This window comes from Zea mays, chromosome 1 (assembly GCF_902167145.1).
Source record: "Zea mays cultivar B73 chromosome 1, Zm-B73-REFERENCE-NAM-5.0, whole genome shotgun sequence".
Lineage (NCBI taxonomy): Eukaryota > Viridiplantae > Streptophyta > Magnoliopsida > Poales > Poaceae > Zea > Zea mays.
The window spans coordinates 263,614,142-263,624,872 of NC_050096.1; the positions used below are offsets into that span (position 1 = coordinate 263,614,142).

A 10,731-nucleotide genomic window follows, 5' to 3' on the forward strand; every position below is an offset into this window, starting at 1 on the left:
TGTGAAATGCTCACTGCTTTTCTATTAGTTTGTGTGCAGTTCAAGCTCTGCAAGGTGAGGTCTGTTCTGTTTGGCCAGAAAGGCATCCCCTACCTGAACACCTACGATGGCCGCACCATGCGCTACCCGACCCTCTCATCAAGGCCAACGACACCATCAAGATCGATCTGGAGACCAACAAGATCATGGACTTCATCAAGTTGTATTTGCCCTTTCATGGACTTCATCAAGTTATATACTTAGTTAGGCTCAATGTTAGCACAAACAATTGATGAGCAAGTTTAAATTTAGAGTACACTTATGTATGAGTTATTTGACAATGCTTATTTATGAGATATTGAATGTTATTTATCTATATTATATTAATTATAGTGTTATTAAATATATGTGTATGTATTTTTCTCTTTTAAATTATTATAATGTGGTACTTGAAGAATATACTGCCAGGTAAGTCATTTCAAATCTTAATAAGACATTTCTCAAAACGTCTAATATCAGTCTCCTAAATAAGATGGTTTTTAAAACGTCCAATATCAGTCTTCTAAATAAGATGATTTTTCTGTTGCGAGTGTCTATTATTATAGGATATTCTAGTCAGTTTGATAAATACTTTGTGACTTATAATGTTCGTATTTTCGACAGTTCTTTAGAAGAAGTGTCTTAAACAAAACCTAATGTAAGACGGTTTATTGGACGAAATGACTTAACAAATTCCTTTTTTAGACGGTTATAAATTAAAAAATGTCTTGTTTAATATCTTTTAAGACGGTTTATAACCATCTTAAAAACGGAACATCTTTTGCGACTTCATCAAATTTGGACACTTCATAAGCGTCTTAATAACTAAAAATTAACCATCTCATATAACACGATTTGTAGTAGTGCTTGCTAGTCTTAAGTTGGGCATTAAGACTAGCCACTTCATCATTCAAATTAGAAATTGAAACTAGATGTTCACTACAAGCATCAACATTAAAATCTTTACACCTATTGCAAATTGCAACATGTTCTACACAAGTTGTTGATTTATTAGCTATTTCTAACCACTACTACAAATCATGTTATATAAGACGGTTAATTTTCAGTTATTAAGACACTTATGAAGTGTCCAAATTTGATGGAGTCGTAAAAGATGTTCGACATTTAAGATGGATATAAACCGTCTTAAAAGATATTATATAAGACATTTTTTAATTTATAACCGTCTAAAAAAGATATTTGTTTAAGTCATTTTGTCCGGTAAACCGTCTTAAATTAGATTTTGTTTAAGACACTTATTCTAAAGAACCATCGAGAATACGGATATTATAAGTCACAAAATATTTATCAAATTGTCTAGAATGTCCTATAATAATAGACGCTTGCAATAGGAAAACCATCTTATTTAGGCAACTGATATTAAACGTTTTAGGAACCGACTTTTTTAGAGACTGATATTGTACGTTTTGGGAACTGTCTTATTATGGTTTAAATGAAATGACTTACATGGCAATACATTCTTCAATTTATAATCATTTTTGAGATACCACATTATAATATACATACACACATATATTTAACAACACTATAGTTAATATAATGTAGATAAGTATCATTCAATATCTCACAAATAAGCATTGCTAAATAACTCATACATAAGTGTACTCTAAATCCAAACTAAAATACTAACTGAATTGCGCTAAATTTGAGCCTAACTAAGTATATATGATTTCAACTCTACACACTTGACCGACCACCAAAATTTGAGTTCCATTCCATCTTTTCCTATACGACAAATAAGAGAAGACAATAGTGAGTAGTTAGACACAGATGAACACCTTATATTATGGCATATCAAAAAGGTCATATGAATGCTAGATTTAGTTATGTGAAGCATCCTCAACCCTGCATAATCCAGCAATGTCTATCACCTCATTCATGAAGAAGTCGAGCAACTGTTCTCGAACATTTGCTATCTCATCAAGCAATAGTTGGACCAATACCATGATCCAAACTTTCCAAGAAATGTTACCAATGAAACAGCTCAAGAAATGAGCAATAGCTAGACCAATATCATGATCCAAACTTTGCCTCACTATGTCCCGAGACAAGTGCTCCAGCGACCAGGCATATTTTGCTTACAGGTGGACACATTATATTATTCAGTTCCTTGATACTATTTTGTTATTATCATGTGAATATGAAAGGGTGCTATAAATTTTCAATAAATAGGTATTGCTAGGAAGGCAGCTATTCAGACTAAAAATGGCTAAGCGTCATAGGAAGGAAGCAGGCTTATAGTTACCTGCGCAAGGTGTGTAATGAAACAGTAAATATACCTAAGTTGTCAATCAAAAGGGCCTTCACCTTCCATTTGCCATTGCACTCACGATTCTTGTTTTTCTGCATAACACAAAAGTAACTCATGTCAGAACATATAACGAAGCTGGCAGAACATATAACGAAGCTTGTAGCTATAACCCAATTGTCTTGTAACATGTGGCTCTCTTATATAGTACTATATTTCATATCTGCTAAGATGCACCTAATATTAACCCCCTTTTTTGTTAGGAGATGAATTGAGGCTGTCTTGTATACACTAGTGTATTATGCGCGCCCATGCGCGCGTGGAGAACAATAAATCAGTGTATTAGTAGAACTGTAGTATGATTGTATTTAAAGTGACGATGCTGGTTGTCAACCAGATAAAACATTATAGTATACAACATAGTACAGACTTAAGATGAGTTCATATTCTTTATCTACTTGAATCTTAGCATGGATAGGTGTACCCTATTGGTACAACAGAATCATATGAGTAGAAATAGAAGACATTGTAGAAAAATGATATGGTATTTAGATTCATTGACAGTCCATGTTGCATGATTGTACTTCGTAAAAAATTAGTAATAAACATATTAGTTTAAAAGAGTAAAGGTACAATCTGGAGAGGTGACTAAGCAATGTGTAAGTTAGAACATGGTGCTAAGTAGAAGTACATCAGAGGATATAAGTAATCAGAACCGTTTGTACAGCTGGCATCAATATTAACAGGTGATAAAAAAACATATTAGGTACAACATGTTGCTACCATAAATGTATTTGAGTGGATATAGATCACCGGTTCATCGGATATGATCATGTTGACATGATGGAGAGGACCATCATTTGTTGCGCCTTGGAATTCCCATTCTCTAGTGACGCTTACTCTTATCACATAATGTACATTTCAAGGATCGAACGCCATCACTGGTGATGCCACCTGCATATAGAGAAATAAAACCATTTAGCATATTGTTTTTAAGCCACGGTGAACAATGAGGCACTAGACAATACAAAGTTGCACTAGACAAAAAGGAACAATGAGGCAGACACGTTGAGGGATATACCTAGCACAATTATGATAGTATGGACGTACATGTACATATGTATGGGGCTCGTGTGCGCACATGCATATATGCATCTGCATATGGAATGCAGCGAGACTGAGGGAAGAACAGGCGGGGGGGAAAGAGGAAAACAAAATCTGCACATTGTAAATTGAAGACCAGGGTGGTACAGAATGCATAATCTATTGTCCGAAGAGAATGCGGCGAGGTTTTCTACTTTTGCTTTTCCTTGGCAGACATCAGACAGATCACACATGCCTGCATTTCAGTCCCCAGAATCGTAGACCAGAGAAGAACCATCTTTGTAGGTTTTATTTAGCCCAGAAACTCATCACCGTCCAGCTAAAAAACCAAGGCAAACTCAGTTGAAGAATTGGTATTCTGCTCCAAAAAAGGAAAGTTGTGTTTAATTTGCTGCTCAGCTATGTTTCCTTCATCACTTAGGAGCCTTTAGTTAGCTGCTCAAACAAAATCTGCAAAATCCTAGGACTTTGTAGAAGTATTCTAAACATACTTCCACTTAAAAATAGTGTATATCTAATTTGATCCCAAAAAGGTAGCACACTAGACATTAAAACTCAGTCCGCACGATGCCAAGAAAGCACAAACTGCAATTGATAGGAAGTCATCAAACAAATCCATAATGATCGTTTGCCATCGGTAGACATCCTCAAAAAATGAGGCTGTGTAACAATGTTAGCGCCCACCCAAAAACCAATGTGACAAACACCCATTGAAAAAGTCCGAGGAATAACAGAAAAGCCCCATCTAACACCAAGGCAGAAGACCTATGTCAATCCAAAACTTGAACGTAAAGACCTGTGTCAAACCAAAACTTGAACGTATCTTTGAACCAAACTAGGAACATACATTATGCAGTTGAGGCAGCAAGTAAACCAAACGCGTACCTTTTAGCATACACAATTCAACCAGTTTTTTTCGCACAGACATCACGAAACAGGAATAACTTAGTGTTTTTGTTTTAAAAAGAATTTAGCACACACAGCTACATAGTATGTGAAACCTGAATTTGTGGATTGATTTTAGTTACAAACTCATACCGATTGCAAATTCGAGTCACTTACATGCAAACACCTCAATGCTTTATCCGTGACATATAGAAAACATAACATATTCCAAGTTTAAAGTTGCATCATTTAGCAGCTCGAACCTACTTAAAGGTTAAACCAACCAGTATATTTAGGGGGTATTGGTTATATTACTCAAAGGTTTGATGGGTCTAAATCTGAATTTGAATCTATATGAAATCATCTCAATGCTTTATCCATGAATCTAAACTAAAATAAATATGTCATTGCAACCTTAATTGGCTTGATACATTTATTTGTGGAAGCGGATGATACATTTACAATGTTGCAAGAGACTTATTTTCCTAAACCGTCAGATGGTCCACTGTCCTACACTCACACTAACAACCTACGAAATATTCAGTGAACTAAACCTTTTTAGGAAAGTTTAGTCTATCGAACACTTAAACTTATTGAAAGAACAAAGCATAAGCCATTCTTATTGGTACTCTCTAAGCAAGCGACCAACAAACCCAGTCGATCTGTACGAGCCAAATGATCGGTTAAATGATCAGCAAGCAGTAGCCGAGCAATTGTATCGCATAAACCTAGGATTAATACTTCTGATTCGAATACACAAAGCACCTTCACTTAACGCGAAGCACCAATCATCCAAACTATAACTAACAAAGGGGAACATACAAGACAAGAACTCGGAATTAATGAAGGTGTATAAATCATTTGATTGAGTTTGCTAATACTTTTTGGTTTCAATTGCAAGCCTAGTTCACCATGTGACAATCATGCATCCTAACTCAGAATTACACTGTATCTGAAGCTAAGTGGTAACTGGCAAGTATGTGTAATGGTTCATAAGTAAAAAAAACCCTTTCATGCAGCATAGCTAAATGGAGAAATTTGGAAAAGGAATGTACCTAACTTTCCCGTCGCCTCGGATTTTCAACGGTGATTGTAGTTTGAGATGAACACCTGGCAGGCGTCAAAATCAACGACGAAACCCAATTCGAACATTTCGTCGAACACCTGGCGGGCGTCAAATTGAACTGTGCTTCTTCTCCACCAAATCCTGGGATTTCCCCTTCACATCTCACACATAAGCACACATGTATCAATTAAAGAGATAAGTAACACAAGACAAAAGGGACCTCACCGATAAATATGAACTGCACAAGTCGACAACGAGGCATCCATGGAGGGAGGTGCTGCTTAGGGAATGACGAACTCTACTGGCACATGGGGTTAGCTCGCCATGTGCTAACAGCAAGGGGATAGGGGAGAGTGGCGATTAGAGAGGCTGGACTGGCTTGAGATGAGGGCGCCGAATGGGCGAGGACGAGCGATAGAAAAGGAAGCTCGGCGAGCTCAACCACCAGGGGCGCGGCCGGGTAGGGAGCTCAGCGTTGGGGCTAGGGCGCCAAGGGAGATGGCAGAGCGAGCTGAAGCAAGATGCAGGGACGCGCCATGGGAGAGCGGCAGCAGGGAGATGGGCGGATCGGCGCAGTGGAGCAGGCGACCCAAGGCGCGGCGGCCATGGCGCTAGAAACGTCGGGCAGGGAGAAGACGCCGACCAGCAGAGCACTGAGGGGGAGAGGGCGGCGTCGGGGAATGAGATGAGGGCAGAGGACGCCGGCTCCAAGGGCGCTGGGGAGGGGCTCGGCCGGCGGCAAGACATGAGCTAGAGACGAGCACCATGGATCGGCCAGGGAGAGGAGGCGGTATGGAATCAGCAGAGAAGAAGCGATTTGGGGATAAGGCTGACTGGCTGAGAGAGGAGGCGGTGTTGCGCTATAGAAGGAAACAACAGGAGAGGAGACCATACGATGATACGAAGGAGATAAGAGAGCAGAGAACAGCGGTGAGATACTTCCAGAGAAAACACGTGTATTCTAGATAAGGAAGAGAAAAAATTAGACACGTAGAAGATAAAAGTTAGCTTTTCCTCTCCATATTTTTATCAAATTAGTATAGACATATATCTAACTTAGGCCCGGATTTTGGACAAGAAACAATCGGAACGAACTGGAACGATGTCAACAACGGTATTTTAGACTGCGTTCGATTTGATATGAAATCAAATAATTTCTTATGTGGGTTGAACACCTGATTCCACGGCTATAGACAATTTACTAGAGAAACAGATCTCATTTATAAATCCTCGGACGTGACGTTTCAATTAACGATAGGGGACTAAATTATTTTACACATAAAAACTTGAGTCATCGAGTTCTATTTAATTTAGTTGAGCCTAGATAATTTCACCGCTATCCGAACATCTATCTAGAAAACAGCTCAATTTATAACTCTATGCCTGATTTTTCTTGATACGGATTGTGATCGAATTTATAAAATCGAATTCTCATATTCGCGTACTAGATCGATCCAAATAGCATAGGTTCAACATCTTGAAAGTTTTCTAAAATCCAAACATCTTTAAAATTTTTGGACGACTTAGATAGACAGAGATAGATACGATATCAAAATAGCGATAATAAAGATGAGTAAAATTTAGTGTCCATTTTATTTTCACTGAAATCTCGTGCTTAAGTCCATAGTCGATGTCAAACGGAAAATAAACACCTGGGGTGTTAAAAAAACATTCGAATCTGAATATATATATCTGCATCTAAATTTTATGTCAATTATTTAAAAATATATAACGAATTTTAAAAATGTATAACGAATTTAAGTTTTACTTTTTATGAATATTAATAGTCTTAATGCTAAAAACAAGAATATAAAATTACATAGTAAATTTTATATATTAATTATTCACAATTAAAGAAAGAAAATAAAAAAATTTACATTCGACTAAGCATCGTTTGGGGGAGAAAGTGGGGGCTCTCTGCAAAACAATGGAGGCCCTAGACAAGACGGGAAGGAGCCACCAGAAGGGCTTGAGGTTTTAATAAAGATATATATCATCAAACTAAGTTGAATTTATTATTTACTATATTTTTCACAAAGCGTCTTATCAGAAATATCATACGAAGACAGTTTCATATTTAAAAGTACCCAATATACTCAATAACATCTAAGACAGTTCTTATAGTCTAGACGACTCTAATAATATCTTTATTTGAGATGGTTTTATATGCAAAAGTGTCTAATATAGTAACCGAAATTTAAGACAATTCTTGCAATCATAATGACTCAAAAGGTATATTCATCTAAGACGATTTTTAATAATAACCCGTCTTAAATCAATATAAGACATTTCTTACGGTGTAACTGTCTCAAAACACTTCTTTATTTAAGACGGATCTCCAACAAACCGTCTTACCTTACTCCTCACCATACAATAAAAGACACTTCTATAAAATGCATTGATATCTGTCTTAAACTGTGTGTCTTAAATAAGCATATCTCTAGTAGTGAACTTAGCATTCAAATCATTATTTATGCTCTTTAAGCTAGAAATAGAGTCATGACATGTAGACAATTCACAAGAAAGCATTTCATTTCTTTTAATTTCTACAGCAAGGTGAAAGGGAAATGTGCCCTTGGGCCATTTCTAAGTATTTTGGTGATTGAGTGCCAACACAAGTGCTTAAATGTGAATTTATGCTCATGGATAGACAAAGTGCAAATCAAGAGTAAAGGTATGTTTCTAAGCCTTAGTACATTGGCTTTGTGTACTAATATACTTGTCTAAGTGTTAGAAACAGAAAGAAGAAGAAAAGAAAAGAGGTGAAAAAGGCTTGGCTGTGTACAGCCAAGACTCAGCTCAGTCTGGCACACCGGACTGTCCGGTGGTGCACCGGACAGTGTCCGGTGCGCCAGGCTGACTCGGCGTGAAGTGACCGCTCTCGGGAATTCGCCGACGGCGTACGGCTAAAATTCACCGGAGCCAACGGTCGGCCGTGGAATCTGCGCGCGACACGTGGCCGGGCCAACGGTCGGAAGGGGGCACCGGACTGTCCGGTGCGCCAACGGCTCCCAGATCAGCAACGGTCGGCTGCGCCATTTTAGGAAGGAAATCGGGCACCGGACAGTGTCCGGTGTGCACCGGACTGTCCGGTGCACCCGACGACAGAAGGCAAGATTGGCCTTCTAGATTTGCTCTCAACGGCTCCTAGCTGCCTTGGGACTATAAAAGGGACCCCTAGGCGCATGGAGGAGCACACCAAGCAACCTTAGAGCATTCTTGATCATCCACACTCAGTCTTTGCGCATTCGTTTGTCATTCTCAGTGATTCGAGCTCCGTTCTAGTGAGAACTTTGAGATAGTCTTTTGAGCTCGATTCTTGGCCGTGTGTGTGCGCATTTTGCTGTGGATTTGTGTGTGTTGCTTCCCTCCCTTACTCCGTGCTTCTTTGTGAACTTCAAGTGTAAGGGCGAGAGACTCCAAGTTGTGGAGATTCCTCGCGAACGGGATAAGAAAAGAAAAGCATAATACTGTGGTATTCAAGTTGATCATTGGATCACTTGAGAGGAGTTGAATGCAACTCTCGTCCGTTGGGACGCCACAACATGGAGTAGGCAAGTTTTGTACTTGGCCGAACCACGGGATAAATCACTGTGTCTTCTCTGTGTTGAACTCTTTATAGTTATCGTATTGTGCAAGATCTTCTCTCTAGCCACTTGGCATTAACTGTGCTAACTCTTAATCAAAGTTTTGTGGCTATAAGTTTAAGTTTTACAGGATCACCTATTCACCCCCCCTCTAGGTGCTCTCAATTGGTATCAGAACCGTTCTCTTCACAAAGGGACTAACCGCCCGAAGAGATGGATCCTAAAGGGAAGGGAATCGTGATCAACGACAAGGAGAAGGAGTCCTTCGTCAACGAGCCAAGGGATGACAAGTCCAACGACTCGGGCTCGGGCCACAGACGCAAAGATGGGAAGAAGAAGAAGACAAGACGCATCAAGGAGATCGTCTACTACGACAGCGATGAGTCTACTTCCTCCCAAAAGGACGACGACCACAACGAATACGAGAGAAAGAAACCGGTCAATTCGAACTTTTCTTTTGATTACTCTCGTATTCCTCAAAGTACTAGTGCTCATTTATTATCTATTCCACTTGGTAAACCTCCTCATTTTGATGGAGAGGACTACGGATTTTGGAGTCACAAAATGCGTAGTCACTTGTTCTCTCTCCATCCTAGCATATGGGAGATTGTAGAAAGTGGAATGCACTTTGATAGTACGGATAGTCCCATATTTATTAATGAACAGATTCATAAAAATGCACAAGCTACTACTGTGTTGCTAGCCTCTTTGTGCAGGGACGAGTATCACAAGGTGAGCGGCTTGGACAATGCCAAGCAGATCTGGGACACCCTCAAGATCTCTCATGAGGGGAACGACGTCACCTTGCTCACCAAAATGGAGTTGGTGGAGGGCGAGCTTGGACGATTCGCGATGATAAGGGGCGAGGAGCCAACCCAAACATACAACCGGCTCAAGACCCTTATCAACAAAATAAGGAGCTACGGGAGCACGCGATGGACGGACCACGACGTCGTCCGCCTAATGCTAAGGTCATTTACCGTTCTTGATCCTCATTTGGTGAACAATATTCGTGAAAATCCCAGGTACACCAAGATGTCGCCCGAAGAAGTTCTTGGGAAATTTGTTAGCGGGCGAATGATGATCAAGGAAGCGAGGTACGTGGACGACGCCTTGAATGGCCCGATCAACGAGCCGCAACCCCTTGCTCTCAAGGCAACACGAAGCAAGGAGGCGTTACCTAGCAAGGTGGCATAGATTCAGGCGGCCGGACTTAATGATGAAGAGATGGCTCTCATCATCAAAAGATTCAACACGGTGCTTAAAGGCCGCAAGGGACAGTCAAGCAAGACCAAAGCCAAGGGGAAGCGCTCATGCTTCAAATGCGGTAAGTTTGGTCATTTTATTGCTAACTGTCCCGACAATGATAGTGATCAGGATCAAGGGAACAAAAGAGAGAAAAAGAAGAACTATAAAAAGGCAAAGGGCGAGGCTCATCTTGGCAAGGAGTGGGATTCGGACTGCTCCTCGTCCGACTCCGACAATGAGGGACTCGCCGCCACTGCCTTCAACAAGTCATTCCTCTTCCCAAACGAGCGTCACACTTGCCTCATGGCAAGGGAGAAGAAAGTAAGCACTCATGATACTAGTACTTATGCTTCTTCTAGTGAGGATGAGTCTAGTGATGATGATGAGATAGATTACTCATGCTTATTCAAGGGATTAGATAGATCTAAAATTAATAAGATTAATGAGTTGATTGATGCCTTGAATGATAGGAATATACTGTTAGAAAAGCAAGAGGATTTGTTGTATGAAGAACATGATAAATTTGTAGAAGCTCAAAATTCTCTTGCTCTAGA

General features: G+C 39.7%; 1 pseudogene across 1 annotated transcript; it reads right to left on the reverse strand.

Moving 5' to 3' along the window:
- Nucleotides 1-1,557: 1,557 nt before the first annotated feature.
- Nucleotides 1,558-6,172, reverse strand: LOC100382834 (LOC100279039-like pseudogene; annotated as a pseudogene). The gene is made up of 4 exons (NR_159457.1): nucleotides 5,332-6,172; nucleotides 3,101-3,241; nucleotides 2,319-2,382; nucleotides 1,558-1,764 (listed from the first exon to the last, which is right to left on the reverse strand). The product of NR_159457.1 is annotated as a protein-like pseudogene (transcript).
- Nucleotides 6,173-10,731: the final 4,559 nt, after the last annotated feature.